Genomic DNA, 18188 nt, shown 5'->3' with positions numbered 1-18188 from the left:
ATTTGGTAAATGTGGAAGGGGGCAGGTTAAAATTTGTTCCTATTCCATAGCCACAATAGATTGTTAGATGTCTACATTATTATCGAGTTTGAAATGTACAATATTATTGTTTTGATCTTCACCCTTGTGAGAATTATGGTAAGCACACCCCTATTTCAAATAGATGCTCCAATAAAAGACTCTGACAAGAACAAAGATTCACCTTGGATGGATCACTTCTTGGTAATGGTATTCAAAAACCAAGAAGATATATTGTTCATACCTCAGATTTTAGTCTCGAGTATTGACATGTCTTGCAGTTGATATTCGTCATCTTCTCACCTTGTTTCTGATAGTGGGAGAATTGATGATTAACTACTTTCTTTGAATATTTTTCAAGAAAGCCTGAGCCACAATCTGAACATAGATAGTTGTGAGAGCCTAGAACCAGATTCAGCCATAACAAGTTTTAAAGTTGTAGATAGAGTTATATTCATGCTCCATAAGCATGCTTTTGGTTTATGGTCTGAGTTAAACCACCAACGGAAGAAGAATTTGGTATCTGCTACATCACTTTTTGGTCATCATCAAACCAACATCAGTTTGTGCTAATCTTCAAAACATTATCATAGAGCACTTCCACTAGTAGAAGACGTCACATTCTAGGAATATTTGGAACTATTCCAAAAACTTCTTTGAGATTTATCTTTAGGGATAGTGGTGATTTGTAAACCACCGCCAGTAGAGACCTCGAGTTCTACCACCTCATTTTTTGTGGTGTTCCTTAAGCCACCATTTCAGGGAGCACATTAAACCATTGGCTCCCATGCATTTTTTCACTTTAGCTCTCTTCTTTTAATCATATACACTCCTTCACATTAAGTGGGGGAATGTTGAGTATCATATCCATTAGGGCTATCATACAGTTACTGAAATTATAGGAAACCTTGGAAGTTGAATCCAACAGTCAAAATGTTATATTTATATTGATGCAGGAGCATCTAGACCTAGACAGCAATGTGATGGAGTGGTCACATGTTGTGGCTAATACAAGTTTGGAGGAAGATTTGGTTGTTAAATTTGTATTAATTTCAAATAAATGTAAGTGGTTAATTTGTTTCCTAATTCTGAACAAAATTGGGAATAAAAGGAAAATGATCCTCCCTGTGTGGAGATCGAGCCAATTAGCTATGTTGATTAGTTAGGGTAGGATATGATTTCTGGGAATAGAGGGAATTCCTTCAATTGTGGAAGGAAATTGTTTTGCAAGGCATATATGTATTTTCCTTATTTTCTGAAAATGAGAGAGAAGCGAGAGAGGAGCGAGACCGAAGAAGATTCGGGGCATTGTAAGCCTATGGGTAGTATGAGAGGAAGAGGCCATTAATTAGATTAATCAGGCCTGAGAAGGGAGAAAGCCTTCAAATATATGTTTGTATTTATGTTTTTAGACAGAGGATAGATTGGAGTAATAGAACTGTGTGATTAAATACATTTCTTTTGGGAAGCGGCTTTACCTGTGTGATCGGGGTGAACGACGAAGCTCTGCGATTGTTTGCTGTGAATAATCAGTGTGCATGCTTAAATCACATAACCGGCCGTGGAGGCTTGAATTCTTGTTTCCTATCTATTTTTGAATGCTCTTAGTGTTGGATTGCGTGTTCCATATGTTTTAATGGAGTTACTGTGTTAAGGGATCAATGAATGTTGTTATATGTGGAGTCGTTGTGAATGTAGGTATGGAAGAGAATGGTGTTTAAAACACAGAGATTCCATCGAATGGCGAAAGCCAAGTTAAAGTGAAACCTTGCCAGAATTCCCAAGAACCGTTAGATCTCTTAAGATCAATGGTCCTGATTGTTATCGCATCGGTGGCGGAAGCTTTATCGCATCAGAAGAACTCTTTATGAGTTATCGGAACCAGCAGAAGTGTGATTGCGAATGCAATGTTGCGATTACACCACAACCGTCAGATCTGGAGTATAGATCAATGGCTCAGATGAAGTCGCAGATGAGTGGAGAAGCCTTATCGCATCAGCGAAAGTCCCTTGGAGTTATCGGGACCAAGCTTGATAACTAGCGATAGCGATCATGCGATGAAGCGACAACCATTGGATCGAGAGCCAGAACCGACGGTTGCGATCTAATCGCTTATCGCAATCGGAGAGGTCAAGAGCTGATAGATGGAAGACAGTCGCTGTGTCGATGTGCGATTTAGCGCTGACCGTTAGATCTGAAGGAATAATGGATGGTGGAGATCTAATTGGCAATCGACGTATCGGGGTGTTGGAGGTTGGAGTCGCTCATAAGCGATATCGCCGATAAACCCATCGACGATCGGCAGATCGGAGTGATCGCAATCGGAGGATCGGCAGTCGGAGTTTGGTGGAGTGGAAGATTTGCGATACGCAATGAGCGGACCCGCCGATATCTATAGAGGCGGGTATATATGTTTTGAAATCCATATATGTGGAGTGAAGCATAATTAATATGGTTCCATGTAAATGCATTACTTGTGGTAGCGAGGGTTGATGCGTATATTGCATGCTTTGGTTGGTGATTTAGACTCTGACAAAGGGATGCTCGATTTTAATGTAAGTCCATGAATTATAAAGGCTTGAGGACTGTTTAAAGTTTCGATAGGAGGACTCGGGCGGGGTGATTAGTTTCGATACAAAGGAACTGTAGATAAAGAGGGCCTTAACCATCCATGATTGAAGTTTGAACTCCTTAGAGAGTTAGAAATTCCTAGGACAGGTCAGAATATGCATAAGGCATGCAAACTGTGGGTAAAGTTGGGGTAACCCGACATCAATTTTGGTATCATAGGTTGGCTCTGTTGAAATTGAATATGTTTGTTTTCTGAATGAAGTTTAGTACCAGACTACAACAGAGAGGAAATTCGTTCAAAACACAGGTGACAGCATAAGAAAGAGTGAAGACTGCAGCAATATAGACCAAGAGAAGCTGTGAGAGAAGAACCAGATGTGTCCTTAAAAGCAGAATAAGGAAAGTCCTTAGAAGTGGCAATGAACCTAAAGAATCCAACAAGAGATTAGACAGAGGACAATTTAAGTGTTCTTGAAAGAGATTGCAGAAGCCTAGAGGGAGCAAAGGTGTTGCTCAGGAGAAGATTCCAGATAGGGGATCGTGCTTACCAAAAGACTGAGTGAGGAGAGCTTAGTGAGGTAAGTGGCAGCAGAAGGGGTTACTGTTGCAGAGGCTTGTTGCAGAGGAGTGAGGAGCTCATGGAAAGAGAGGAGCAGAAAATGACTACAGATAGTCATAGCAGAAGTTCACAAAGAAGCCACAACAGAAGGGAAGATGCCAAAGCAGATGGCATGAGGATGAGTCAAGAAGAGTTTGACCGAGAGAAAGCTAAGATAGATTTCCAGATTGGAATATTGATGAAGATGCTGCAGAAAAGTGTTTGGACCATGAGGAAAAGAGTAAAATGGAAAAGGCTACGAGAAAGGAGAAATCAGCAAATGAAGTTACAGATAGTAGAAGAATTGAGAAAGATTGAGCAGATATTGAGTGCTCAAGAGGAATCAGAGAAACTCAAAGAAGCAGAAGCAGAAATGGAAGTTTCCATTTGTAGACCAGAACAAGGTGAAATGTTGGGGGAAGAGGATAATGAGAGGTCAGCTGAAGATCTCATGGACTATTGGCATAGTTCAGAACAATTCGAAGATATGTTGACAAGGGAAGCAGATGAGGCAATGAAGCCTTGTGATTTTAATTCTTATAGTTTGTGTATGTTTGCAGGATATGCCGAGGATGATGGACAGTCGGATGAAATTGTCACAAACAGGAATGAAGCTCTTGAGGTGAAGTATGATGGAGAATCCCTTTTAGAGGAAGAAGGCATTGATCTACTGCAACAGAAGGAGTTCATAGATGAAATTCTGTTTGGTGTGAAACAATCAGATGAGGTTGATATAGATCAGAAGTCTAATGACAATTCCATAGTGGTACTACAAGAAGGTAAACCAATGAATTTGTTTAATGGAATTGATGAGGGACGCTTGCAATATGATAGTGTAGAAAACAGGACAACTGAGGAGGATTTCCGGGAAAAGAATGAAGCTGAGAATGGAAATTGTGATGATCCGCTGGAGAGATTTCTTAAGGAGATAGAATTCTTGGAGAGATTACTCCAGGAACCTAAAGAAGAAACGAAGCTTACAGAACCGGATGGAGGAGAAGGTGCGGAAGACAACATTAATGAATATGATGCTAAAATCAGAGAAATCAAGCAGCGATTATTTGAAGGTGAGATGAAAGACCAGGAGCAACAAGGAAGTTATGTCCTCAAAGGCATAAAGGAAGCAGAAATATTAACTCAACAAGATGAATATGGAAGTAACCAGAAATTTGGAATGAATGATCAGCTACATGAGAATGAATTTGAGGCAGGCATTAAATTGCAGAAGTATAGAAGTTGGCAGCAGAATGAAGAACCAGAAAGTGGTCTGGCTGTACAAAGGATGATAAGTGAATACCGAAGATATAGATGGAAACTGAAGAAAATAGTCAAGTGGAAGCTATTGCAACAGAGGTGGAATGGCAAGCTGATGAACGAGTTCAGGGAACTTGAACAAATTCATATTGATTTGTTAAAGAAGGAAAGACTCAGAGAAATGGAGTCACAACATGAAGGATTTACTAAAATCCAAAAGATCTATGATGGAGGATTGGTGCTTGAAGCATCAAAGGAAAATGGAAGGTATTGTATTTTGAAAACTGAAGGGTGTTGTGTGCTTGCAGGTCATATCGATTTGAGAAAAGACAAACAATTAATGGAGACTGTTGTATTAACAGATGAAGAGATGACTACTCATAGTCATATGCAGAATAAGGAGGGAAGATACAACCAAGTGCAGAAAGATGTCCACTTAGATGACAAAAGACTTATTGAAACCAAAAAATACATTGAGGTAAGGCAGCTGATTAATGTTGGTATAAGTAAAGAAAACTCACATAATTATGTGATGTAGAGGGAAAGGCAGTTGTTAAACATAACTGTAGTAAATTATGTAGATATTGGACAACTGTTTCAAACTGCAGCTAAAAGAGGATAGCTATTGAAGATTGAACAGTCATTCAAGATCATTGATCTTGAAGAAAGCCAGAGTGAAGGAGGATTAAAGATAGATATTGCGGACAATGCAGTTAGTAAAGATGGTGCAGAACTTTTGAGAGAACTTCCAGATGAGATGGCAGATTTGTATAAGTCGAATCTTTTGATGAGGAAGCCAGGTAAAGCATTTGTGTTTATTGAGTTGATTAATTTTGATGAAGATTTATATGCAGGAAAAGGGCAGTGTGAAGTCGATCTGAACCAAGAAGAATAGATCGGATTAATGGAAGGTATGCTGGAATGTGAAACAAGGAATGATGAACTCATGAAAGAGAAATCAGAAGAAGAACCTGGGAAAAGGCATTTGTACATTTCAGAAATGTATATGGAAGATTTTTGGCACAAAGATTATGATGTTCTAATTCAAGAACACAATCAGTTGCAGCAGAATAGTATTCAGCACACGAGAAGTGAAATAGACAAAGAATTGGATGAGTTGTGGAAACTCATACTACAGCATTCCAGTAAAGCAAATATAGGACAAAAGAAGAAAGGAAGATTGGCTGGAAGAAATGGTACAGGTGAAGGGAATGGAAAACTGCGAATCAGAAGAAACAAAACAGTAGCGAAATATGTGAAAAGGACAACAATAGATAGTGAGGCATTACAGCATAGTGCACAGAGACTTGAAGGACAAACAACAACAGCAGTAACCGAGGACAAATTATCAAACCAAGTATGGGATCCAGGAGGAGACAGACATGAAGTACATGATCAGGAGATCATGGTTAATTTAAACTTTGGGATTCTGATGCAGGAGCATCTAGACCTAGCCAGCAATGTGATGGAGTGGTCACATGTTGTGGCTAATACAAGTTTGGAGGAAGATTTGGTTGTTAAATTTGTATTAATTTCAAATAAATGTAAGTGGTTAATTTGTTTCCTAATTCTGAACAGAATTGGGAATAAAAGGAAAATGATCCTCCCTGTGTGGAGATCGAGCCAATTAGCTATGTTGATTAGTTAGAGTAGGATATGATTTCTGGGAATAGAGTGAATTCCTTCAATTGTGGAAGGAAATTGTTATACAAGGCATATATGTATTTTCCTTATTTTCTGAAAATGAGAGAGATGCGAGAGAGGAGCGAGACAGAAGAAGATTCGAGGCATTTGTAAGCCTATGGGAAGTATGAGAGGAAGAGGCCATTAATTAGATTAATCAGGCCTGAGAAGGGAAAAAGCCTTCAAATATATGTTTGTATTTATGTTTGTATACAGAGGATTGATTGGAGTAATAGAACTGTGTGATTAAATACATTTCTTTTGGGAAGAGGCTTTACCTGTGTGATCAGGTTGAACGACGAAGCTCTGTGATTGTTTGCTGTGAATAATCAGTGTGCATGCATAATCACATAACCGGCCGTGGAGGCTTGAATTCTTGTTTTTCTATCTATTTTTGAATGCTCTTGGTGTTGGACTGTGTGTTTCATATGTTTTAATGGAGTTACTGTGTTAAGGGATCAATGAATGTTGTTATATATGGAGTCGTTGTGAATGTAGGTGTGGCAGAGAATGGTGTTTAAAACACAGAGATTCCATCGAATGGTGAAACCCAAGTTAAAGTGAAACCTTGCCAGAATTCCCAAGAACCATTAGATCTCTTAAGATCAATGGTCCTGATCGTTATCGCATCGGTGGCGGAAGCTTTATCGCATCAGAAGAACTCTTTATGAGTTATCGGAACCAGCAGAAGTGTGATTGCGAATGCAATGTTGCGATTACACCACAGCCGTCAGATCTGGAGTATAGATCAATGGCTCAAATGAAGTCGCATATGAGTGGAGAAGCCTTATCGCATCGGCGAAAGTCCCTTGGAGTTATCGGGACCAGGCTTGATAACTAGCGATATCGATCATACGATGAAGCGACAACTGTTGGATCGAGAGCTAGAACCGACGGTTGCGATCTAATCGCTTATCGCAATCGAAGAGGTCAAGAGCTGATAGACGAAAGACAGTCACTGTGCCGATGTGCGATTTAGCGCTGACCGTCAGATCTGAAGGAATAATGGATGGCGGAGATCTAATCGGCAATCGGCGTATCGGGGTGTTGGAGGTTGGAGTCGCCGATAAGCGATATCGCCGATAAACCCATCGGTGATCGGCAGATCGGAGTGATCGCAATCGAAGGATCGGCAGTCGGAGTTCGGTGGAGTGGAAGAGTTGCGATATGCAATGAGCGGACCCGTTGATATCTATAGAGGCGGGTATATATGTTTTGAAATCCATATATGTGGAGTGGAGCATAATTCATATGGTTCCATGTAAATGCATTACTTGTGGCAGCGAGGGTTGATGCGTATATTGCATGCTTTGGTTGGTGATTTAGACTCCGACAAAGGGATGCTCGATTTTAATGTAAGTCCATGAATTATAAAGGCTTGAGGACTGTTTAAAGTTCCGATAGGAGGACTCGGGCGGGGTGATTAGTTCTGATACAAAGGAACTGTAGATAAAGAGGGCCTTAACCATCCATGATTGAAGTTTGAACTCCTTAGAGAGTTAGAAATTCCTAGGACAGGTCAGAATATGCATAAGGCATGCAAACTGTGGGTAAAGTTGGGGTAACCCGACATCATATATGTATATCATCTTTAATGAAATTGGATTTAACACTCATTCTTTTATTTTGTTTGCACATTCCAACGCTTCAGAAATTTCATATTTAGACAAAGAAATCCCACTGTAAATAACTCAGAGTGATTTGGAAATTGTTTCAATCAACCCCAACCCAAGGGGATGATAGAGGGTTTAGAAGAAACAAAAGAAGGCAAGAAAGAAAAGTTAAATGATTACTTTCACATTTAACTTCACAAGTTTCTTTTATTTTTTAAATTTTTTATTTTGCACACAAGCTAAGAGAATGCTTTTAATGAATGTGGTTAGCATCTACAAAAATTAATTTTGTTCCTTTTTTCAAAAGCTGAATAAAATTACATTTTTTTCCATTTGGAAAGAAAATAATATTTAAATTTCAATACTAAGCATATAAAATTTAATTCTTAAAACTAGCATTGTTCCATGCATATAATAATTATGCATATCACATTAAAAATTAAATTAAAACAACCATGAAATATTGTTGAAAAATGTTGCAAGAAAGTCTTAATTTGATTTTTCCTTGGCCAAATTGAGAAAAATTAAATTTCCACATTAGAAGACAACTTGGATGTAGTTAATGTGTTTGACATGGCTCTTGTCACTTGGTTAGCTAAGCAAATTCAAGTTAGAGAGATTGAATTTTAATTGAGCATGTGTGATTGCCAATTTTTAGCAACCAAGGTCAGCTATTTCAAGTTGTTTTCAATTAAACTAGTTCTAACTGTTGATAGAACTAGTGGAAGGCTAGTTGCGTAGTGGGACAACCGTCTAACTCAGTTATCATCTAGTTAACTGATAATCAACCCAAAATAGCTAGTGTATGCAGAGAATTCTAGTTCCCCAATTGTGGTCGATATTCTGAGGCAGTGTAACATCAATTGTAGACTAGTCTTGAGTGTACATAATCCAGGAGGATCTCCAGACACTAGTGGCATGGAAAAGGCTCAAAATTCAAAGTGGCAGAAAGGCGATGAAATTGACACCAAATAGAAGTGCTCGTTTCCATGATTCCAATGGTGTGAACGACACTCCAATCCGAATCTGGATGAAGGAGATAGAGGCAGTCAAAGTTGGGTTGACTTTTTGATGACTGGGCAGGATTAATGAAGACACAATTTGGACTTTTTCTAGTGGATGGAATCCGGCCAACTCTGGCCAGATTCTAGGAAAATCGTGGCCTCGTTAAAAAGACTCCTTCGGTCCAAAACCGAATTTCCAAAAATGCATAGTTTGTTTTTATATAACAAAAAAAATATAAAAAAAAAGGGTGGTGGCCCAGCAACCCCACCATCCCTTATTTGCACCACATAACAATTGGTGGAGGGGCAGGCCATGACCCCTGGCCCCTTCCATGGAACTGTATAAACAAACCAGGATGGGCAGCCATGACCCCGCCACCCCACACCACAAAACCTCATGAACGAACCACAATAAAAGGCGGGAGTTGGGAGTTGGGTGGTGGACTGGCCTTTGGGGCACCGACCGAACCACGCCCAAACAAGAAGTTCCAACCACAAAGAAACAACCACTTAAAGCATAGAGGTGGGTACGGTGGGCGGGCCGCCCAAGGCGGGCCTGACCCAACCAGAACTTAATTTTAATTTTTTTTCGTTTGCAATGTATGAAAAACGGAGGAGGCAGGGTTTGACTGCTCGACCTCCTCCATATGAATGAAAACCTTAAACAAATTTGCTAATAGATAACTTGGGAAAATCCACCACCAATATTTTATTTAAACACAGTTTGTCAGTGCGCCCAGGGGGAGGGGGCAATGCATGCAGTTCGAGGCAGAATTTTGCAAGAGGGCCAAATTTTCACTTTGTCAGAATTTGACAAAATTCATATGGTTTCAACACTTCTCGATGCCAAGAATGCAAAGGTGTTGTCCGTTTATCCATCATAGTTTTGCATTTTTTGGCCATTTTTCAGTATGGAGGTATAAAACTCCTTTTTTGTAACTGATGCTTGTACTCTTCTTTCTCATGCCACTTAATGAATGAAGGCCTCCCCATTGATCAAGTAAGGCCCAGAGACGTAGTCCAAGTCGGACGAACTCTGTTATCAAGTCTTGTTGTCTTATTTCATGCTTTATGTGTTTCTCCTCTTCTCTCATGTGCACATTAAGTTTTCTATTTTATGCTACAATTTATGTATGTATTTTTTTAACACATCTATAAGCAAAAGATTTTGGATCAAGTGGTATGAGAGTAGGTCTTTTTAGATGTGAATTTCATGTTTGTATGCTAACAAGAAATAGGCTCCGAAGAGGTGAAAGGAAACTAAATTCTTTTGATCCCAAAGTGGGGCGTGCACATCAAAGGAGAAACATGGCAGATGAAGTGGTTCATCATGAAGAGGAGCGCAATTTCAGCAAAACCTTCTATACAATGGGAGAGAATGTCGGCCAGTTGCTTTCAAGTCTGGAGAAAGAAGGAGAGAGAAATCCAGAAGAACAAGGTTCAATGCATGGAAATGTTGGAGAAGAACCCTCTCCTTCACCTTCCACAAGTGAAAGTTCTTCTTCCTCTCATCACCATCATCATAGAAATTTAAGGGATGCATCTAAGAAAGCTTTCTTTAAATTAGATGTAAAATTTGATCTTCCCATGTTTAATGGTGAAAGTAATGCAGAAAAGCTTAGTAACTGGATTAGGTAGATTGAAATCTACTGCAAGATTCAGTAGATCGAAGAGCATGAGGCAAAGATTCCATTGGCCTCTCTTCGGCTGAGTAGCACCACTCTCGTTTGGTGGGAGAGCAAATTGCAAAACAGTAAGAGTGTGGGTAATCTTCTTTCCTCATGGCCTAGTTTCATTTCTACATTAAAGGAACAATTTTATCCCTTGGAATACAAACAAAAAGCCTTAATGGATTTGCAATACTTAAGGCAAGGCAGAGGTCAGGATGTTCAAAGATTTACGGAGGAATTTGGAAAATAGGCACTTAATTTGGGCATTTCACTTGACTCACCTGATGTAGTAACTAAGTATATTGGATCATTACATAGTTACCTAAGACATTTATTATTATTGTTTGAACCAACTACTATTGACTCGGCTAGTGTAAAGGCCATCCATCTTGAGAACAGAGGAAAAAATGAAAGAGATGATCATTTCAAGAAACCACCTTTCAAACCTCCAAATGGCAAATCCAAAGTGAAAGGAAAAGGAAAGGAGAAGAGGACAACATAAACCAAGAAGGATGAAGCAGAAAGACCTTATTGCACTCTCTAAAAAAGGAAGGTCATGACGATGATCATTGTTGGAAACTATACCCGAAAAAGAGACTAAAGAAGTATGGAGGAAAAGGCAAGCAGAAGACAGTGGAAACTATGCAACAAGACCTTGGATCCAGTTCTGGTGATGAAGCATTGATCACAATAGCAGGAACAAAAGGTACTCTTACACCTCATGTTAATTCTGAATCACATGAAGGCATTATTTCAATAGATGAGTCTCTTCCTAATGAACAAAAGAGAATTGAGCTATTTCATATTAGAGTTATCATAAATCATACAAAAGTGGAAACTCTATTTGATATCGGATCCCAATCAAGCTTAATTTTAGAGTCCTTGGTAAAGAACCTAGGCTTGGAAACTAAACCACATCCAAAACCTTTCCCACTTGGATGGATACATGATAAAGAAAAATTGAATGTAACTAAGCAGTGTAAGGTTAAATTTGTGATCGCTTCTAAGTTGGTGGATGAGGTAAAACTTGATGTAATACCATTGGATATTTGTGGCATGGTGTTAGGGAGTCCATATCTATATGATAGAAAGGAAATCTTCTTCCATCATAAAAGCAAATACCAAAGCACAAAAGATGGGGTAGAATATATTGTAAGGGCTCATCAAACTAAAACAAATGCCAGCCTTATAAGTGCAGGACAAATGAAGAGGTTGGTGAATTCCAGTAAGGGTTGCATGCTTATGGTTGTAAGGGGAAAAGATATAGAATTATCCGATGCTTTCCAGGGTTGTGATCATGTGCATAAAAAGGAATTATGTGAATTTATTTATAACGATGATGAGATGTTTCAGGTACCAAGAGGATTACCTTCGAAGAGGGAAATCCAACATGCAATCCATTTGCAGCATGACGCTCCTTTATTGAATATTGGCATGAACAAGATGTCGACCATTGAGATGGAGGAGATCAAAAAGCAGGTGCAAGAAGTATTGAACCAAGGGGTCATCAGACCAAGCACTTCTCCAGGAGGCTCACTAATGGTCTTAGTGCCGAAGAAATATGGCACATGGAGGATGTGCGTGGATTACCGAGCACTAAACAAAATCACGGTAAAAAATCCTTACCCTCTTCCCTGCATTAATGACTTACTAGATCAGTTAAAGAATGCTATCTATTTCACCAAATTAGATTTGCGTAGTGGTTATCACCAGGTCCGAATTGCAAAGCAAGATGTGTGGAAAACCGCCTTCAAGACCAAATAGGGGTTGTTCGAATGGATGGTGATGCCATTCGGACTTTGCAACACTCTAGCCACTTTCATGAGGATCATGAATGATCTCTTTAGGTCTTTCATTGATGAATTTGTTCTTATATATCTAGATGATATTTTGTCTTCAGTAAAAGTTGGAATGAACATGTATGTCATGTGAAGAAAGTGCTTGATGTATTGAAAAAGAAAAAACTCTATGTAAAATGGTTAAAGTGTGAGTTTGGGAAAACCTCTTTGGTTTACCTAGGTCATATTGTTAGTCATGGTCAGCTAAAATTGATCCTTTGAAGTTGAAGCAATTGTAAATTGGCCTAAGCCTACTAGTGTAACCAAGGTTCACAACTTTTTGGGTGCAGTACAGTGTTGAGGGAGATTTATTTCCAATTTCTCTATTATTGCAGCACCTTTACACGCATTGACAAGTGTAAATCAAGTCTTTCAATGGGGAGGAAAGCAACAGAAGTCCTTCGAAACATTAAAAGAAAATATCAGCACCGCACCGGTCTTGGCCTTACCAGATCTCCAACAGCCATTCGAGATTGAGACAGACGCTAGCGGATATGCCATGGGAGTTGTACTGATGCAGCAAAAGAAGCTGATATGTTACCATTCAAAGAAGTTCTCTCAGGCTGTGATAAACTATCCCACTTATGACAAGGAATTGTATGCCTTGGTTCAGAGTGTGAAAAAGTGGAAACACTACCTAATCGGCAAGGAGACCATCATCCATATGGATCATAAGCCCTCGCAGTATCTTTAGTCACATACCAAGTTGTAGCAATCTCGTCATTTCAGGTGGAGGGGTTTTCTTCAGCAGTTTCATTTGGTAATAAAGTATAAGAAGGGCACTACCAACAAAGTGGCCAATATGCTATGTCACTCTCATATTTCTGCTTCTGTTATTTTGCATAATGCTTCATTATCTTTTGAAACTTATGCTAAACAATATGCTAAAGATGATGACTTTAAGGAGATTTATGCAAAATTAACCCATGGTTCATAAGTGGACAACTATCACATGCAAGGGAAACTATTGTATCACCTTGGCAGATTGTGCATACCCACAGGAGAAAGGGTAGATGTAATCCAGGAGGCCCACACCTCCCTTGTGTTTGGCATTTTGGTATTGAAAAAACTTTGTGTCATGTACAATGATTTTGTTTTTGGCCTTATATGAAGAACATTGTGACTTGATATGTAAAGGGTTGTGAGATATGTTCTATTTCAAAGCCCTTTAATAGAAAACTCAGGCTCTACACACCACTCCCTATTCTGATTCATCCATGGGAAAGTGTGTCAATAGATTTTGTGGGAGGTTTGCCTTTGTCTAGGAAAAGTCACGACTATGTGTATGTCGTCATTGATCGTTTTAGTAAGATGTGTATTTTAATGTCTTGTAAAAAGTAGATCACTACAAAGTAGACTGCTAATCTTTTCTTTCAGCATTTTTGGGTCCATTTTTGGCTTCCCACATCGATTGTGTCAGATCGGGACTCTCGCTTTCTCGAAGAGTTTTGGACTAGCTTGTGGAAGATGATGGACACCAAGTTGAAAAGAAGCATGACATTCCATCCACAAACTGACGGACATATAGAGGTTTTAAACTGCATCGTGCTACACTTGTTGTGAGGCTATTATGGAAAACATCCTAAGTAGTGCGATGAGCATCTTCCATATGTGAAACATTCTTACAACTGAGCAGTGCACTCATCTACTCATCATTCACCATTTGAGACCTGTTTTGCCTACCTACCAAAAGACCCTTTTGATATGGTCTTTGGAAGGGAAGATGGCTCCACTGGATGTGATGACAAGGACAAAGCACAACAGTTCATTAAGCAGATCCAGTTGATTTACCAAGCAGTATTGGAGCAGTTGGAGAAAAGTCAAGCCTGGTACAAGGCTGGACATGACAAACACTGAGTCAACCATCAATTTCAAGTGGGCGACAAAGTGTGGTTCCATATCAGCAAGGACAGTATGAAGGGAGAAGAGAAGAAGTTGCAACCAATCTGGTATGGTCCATTCACATCTTGGAGAAGATTGGAAACAATGCCTTTCGTCTCGATTTTGCAATATATATGCAGATGTACTCGGTAGTGAATGTGGAGAACTTAAAGTTGTATGAGCCACCATTGATTATGGACACCGAAGAGGTGAGCACAGTCCCTACAGTTGATGACTTTGCACCAGAGTATCTTGATGATGTAACTGAAGACATCATCCTTGACAGAAGTGTTGGAAATAATACTGAGAGGGGGGGGGGGTGAATCAGTATTATCAGATCAATCAAACTTTTAAATTTCATACTCAGAAACATATACGCTACTTCAATTAAGTGAACCCGCGTGTACACGCTACTATGTCTAATGAAACTCGCGTATATCCAGAGATCTTATAATTCAGTTAGCTTAATCTTCAGTAAATGCATCAGATCATTATTAAGCATATTAACAGTAAACAGGTGTAGAATAACAGAACAGAACATCACACAAGAGCCACACACATGAACACAAAGATATAAGGTGGAAACCCAATGTGGGTGAAAACCACATGCTGCAAGTCATCTCAATCTTCTTCTTAATAAGAAAATCCTTTTACAATATATGTACTGGTGCAGTCTTATACCAGTACGGGAGCTACAACCCCCTTTGCTCTTGTACTAGCCGATCCATTTACTAGTACGCAGGCTGCTACCTGCTACAATGCTCCAAAGATCTCCTTTAGCTTTTGTACTAGCTTAGATACTAGTACGTAGGTGCTTGCCTACAATCTTCTCACCTCCAGGTACCACGTTTCATCAATTTTCAGACTGGATACACTGAAGCCCAACACATAATCTGAAAGGCCACTTTTCATCCAATTTTCATACTGGACCCATAACTATCAAAACAATCATCAAACTCTGAATCACTGAAACCCTGTTAACAATAGTCACCAGAACACAGAGCAGACACAGAACTCTGTAATAACCATCAGATCCATCTGCAACTTCAAATATTAAGATTTACAATGTATACGCTACTTCGATGAATCAAACCCGCGTCTATACGCTCTTTTATCAAAGCCAACCCGCGTACAGATCTAAAAATAATTTCTCATAACTTGCAGTTGTACCAGACATCAGTCATACTCATAACACTTATAGAACTATACATGCGTCAGTATGTAGATCTAGAATAAGCATCATAAAGATAGTTCATTTCAAACCATTTGATCCCGATCTCTCCTTAGATCTAGTTCTCCATCAACAGGTGAGATCTCTCCTTAGCTCAGATCAAGCAATGTATCATCAACCCATAACCCTGCATACTAGATCTAATGCTTCATCAGATATTCAAGACATTTCAGATGCACTTGCCTAATGATTTCCTTCTCCTTATATAGCCTTAGGCCTTGTTCAATACCAAGGGCCACAACCATAGAAATCCAATACCATCAACTTTAAAACTAGGGATCAACACGTCCGTCGAGACACAAAGGTCCAAAACCATAGGCACAACTTCCAAGGACTAACCGCCATGGACCAAAATGAGTTTTCCACATACACGCGCTTTTAATGAAGCCAACCTGCGTGTACACGCGACTTGGGCTTAACGAACCTGCGTGTATGAACTTTCTCTTCTTCTTATAGTCTGATCATCAATTCCTTGCTGCTGACCTTCTATACTATGATTTGTCATCAGTGAGGTTTGCCATCAAGGACAACACTTATCTCATAATGCCAACAATCTCCCCCTTTGGACTTGATGGCAAAGCTAACTTGTCACACTTAGAACTATCATCTGATTCCTTTGAGCTGTCCTCCATCAGTCACATCTGATATCTCTTCTGAAGATTCACCCAGTTATACATAAGTGAGATATTCTTCTATGAGAGGGTTGCCATCAAGTACAACACATGCATCATAATGCCAACAATCTCCCCCTTTGGACTTGATGGCAACAATACTAAATCACTCTCCCCCTTTGACATCAAGGGCAAAGGGTGGACCAAGATATTCTCTTCCTTTGCTGAATCATTCCACTGTCCATACTCCCCCTGAGTACCTGCTGAAATCTCTGGATAGTCTCCCCCTTTGTATATGCCAAGGTGTACCAATCTGTCCATGCTCCCTCTGAGTACATACTGAATCTCTGTTCTTGCTGAAGTGTGCTGATCATGCTCTCCCTGACTGTAAGCAAGGTCTACAAAAGATGTTCTTCAAGAAGAACATGACTCTATACATCATAAAAGACCTTCCTATCACTTAGGACTCATACATACATCCATCTCTCAACTAAGTGAGGATAAACAAGAAAATGACTCATCCACCCAACCAAGTGGGGATACATCAAAAATTTACATATGACAACCAAACACATTGCATCAATCATCCCAGGCATAGTGGGGAAACCAAAATAGGCCGTTACATGACCTTGACACCATGAAAGAGATACCACAAAAGAGATATATGACATAGAGACGAAATAACCAGACCAAGACTTATGAAAGTCACCAACAGCATCTGATAATCACCATTTAGATCAGCAACCAAGAGATCCTTTTGTTCTCCTTTCGCCTTTGTTTCTCCTGAAATCAACACCAAATGTGAACTAGAACCAAAAGCTTTAAGATAATGCCAACAATGCATCATTGGAAGATTATCTGCTCCCCCTGAACCTGTGCCAGATGATCTCTGTCAGACCTATATCAGACTTTCTGCAACCAACATCTGTCCCTGCTGATTTCCTTCAAATCTCCATATACGCATCTGTATACACATAAACAGGCGTATATACGCAGATATACCTTACGCAACACGCATACACCATATACGCGACTATCCCCTTGTAAAACGGCGTATGCACGCGGATATCCTTTACACAACACGCGTACACAAATTTCCATATCAGCAACCTGTAAATGTCCTGTAGAGAATAGGTCATCAACCTATAACAAGGTATGTCTGCATCAATTCATCCCTTTGAACAGAATTCAGAGTCATTCACATGTGTGAAACCACCATAGCCATTTCATCAAGCTCTACATGATCCAAGTATCATTACTTGGGAACATCTGCATCAATCAACACATACAAGTATCAACCTATCAAGAACTCATCACCATGTCTCCAATAAAGCAACTTTGAGTAGTCATCCATGTGTCAGCACTATGTATCTTGAGCTCAAGCTCATTTGACAAAACTTCTTGATATCATCAACAGCAACAATCCTTATCCACATGAGTGCCTGCATCATAACTGTATGATCTTTATGCATATGACAACAACAGTATATAAGTGACTCATCATCAAATGAGGAAGATGTGTATTCAAGCTTTGTACTTCTCCTTGTCCTTATGAAGATCACCATGTAAGCACCATATATGCATCATCATAAATCTGATCTGATCATTAACTATGTAACCCCAAGAGTCATATGAGAGTTTATCATAGACAACTCACAACCACATCATAGCAAGATATATCATTTAGCCATATAAGAATCATCACCAAGGATTATTAACCATAATGCCAACAATGAATTACTAAAGGTATATGCTCCCCCTCAACCAGTGCCATCTGTTAGATTTGATCATATATATATCAGCAATAAGCATCAAAACATCATCATCCTCAAGTTAGGATCAAAAACACTTCTAGACATCATACAAGTAACAAAACATTTCCACACATCCTCAGCAGATTGTAACCAATAGAGCAAATAACAGACTGAATCATATCAGATCCTTTTTCTGATCCTGTCCCCACTGCTTTTCCTCAGACTAACATATACGCGACTTTGCAGTGTCTAACTCGCGTATATACGCGATTTCCCTTTAAGGAACTTGCGTATGAGATTCAGGACACTGAAGTTTTACACTTTCAGCTCCCCCTGAGTCTGATATGTCTGTGCTGTGCTGTGTCTCAGTACATTGTGCTGACTGTACTTCCTTCTTCCTCCATATCTTCAAGTGTTATGAGGTTTTCTCCTTTTGCTGTGATGTCCATCCTTTGTTCCTGC

This window comes from Pinus tabuliformis, chromosome 5_2 (genome assembly GCF_031772625.1).
Source record: "Pinus tabuliformis cultivar Carrire ecotype Pingquan chromosome 5_2, CPIR1, whole genome shotgun sequence".
Lineage (NCBI taxonomy): Eukaryota > Viridiplantae > Streptophyta > Pinopsida > Pinales > Pinaceae > Pinus > Pinus tabuliformis.
Note: the sequence above shows the minus strand (reverse complement) of the source record.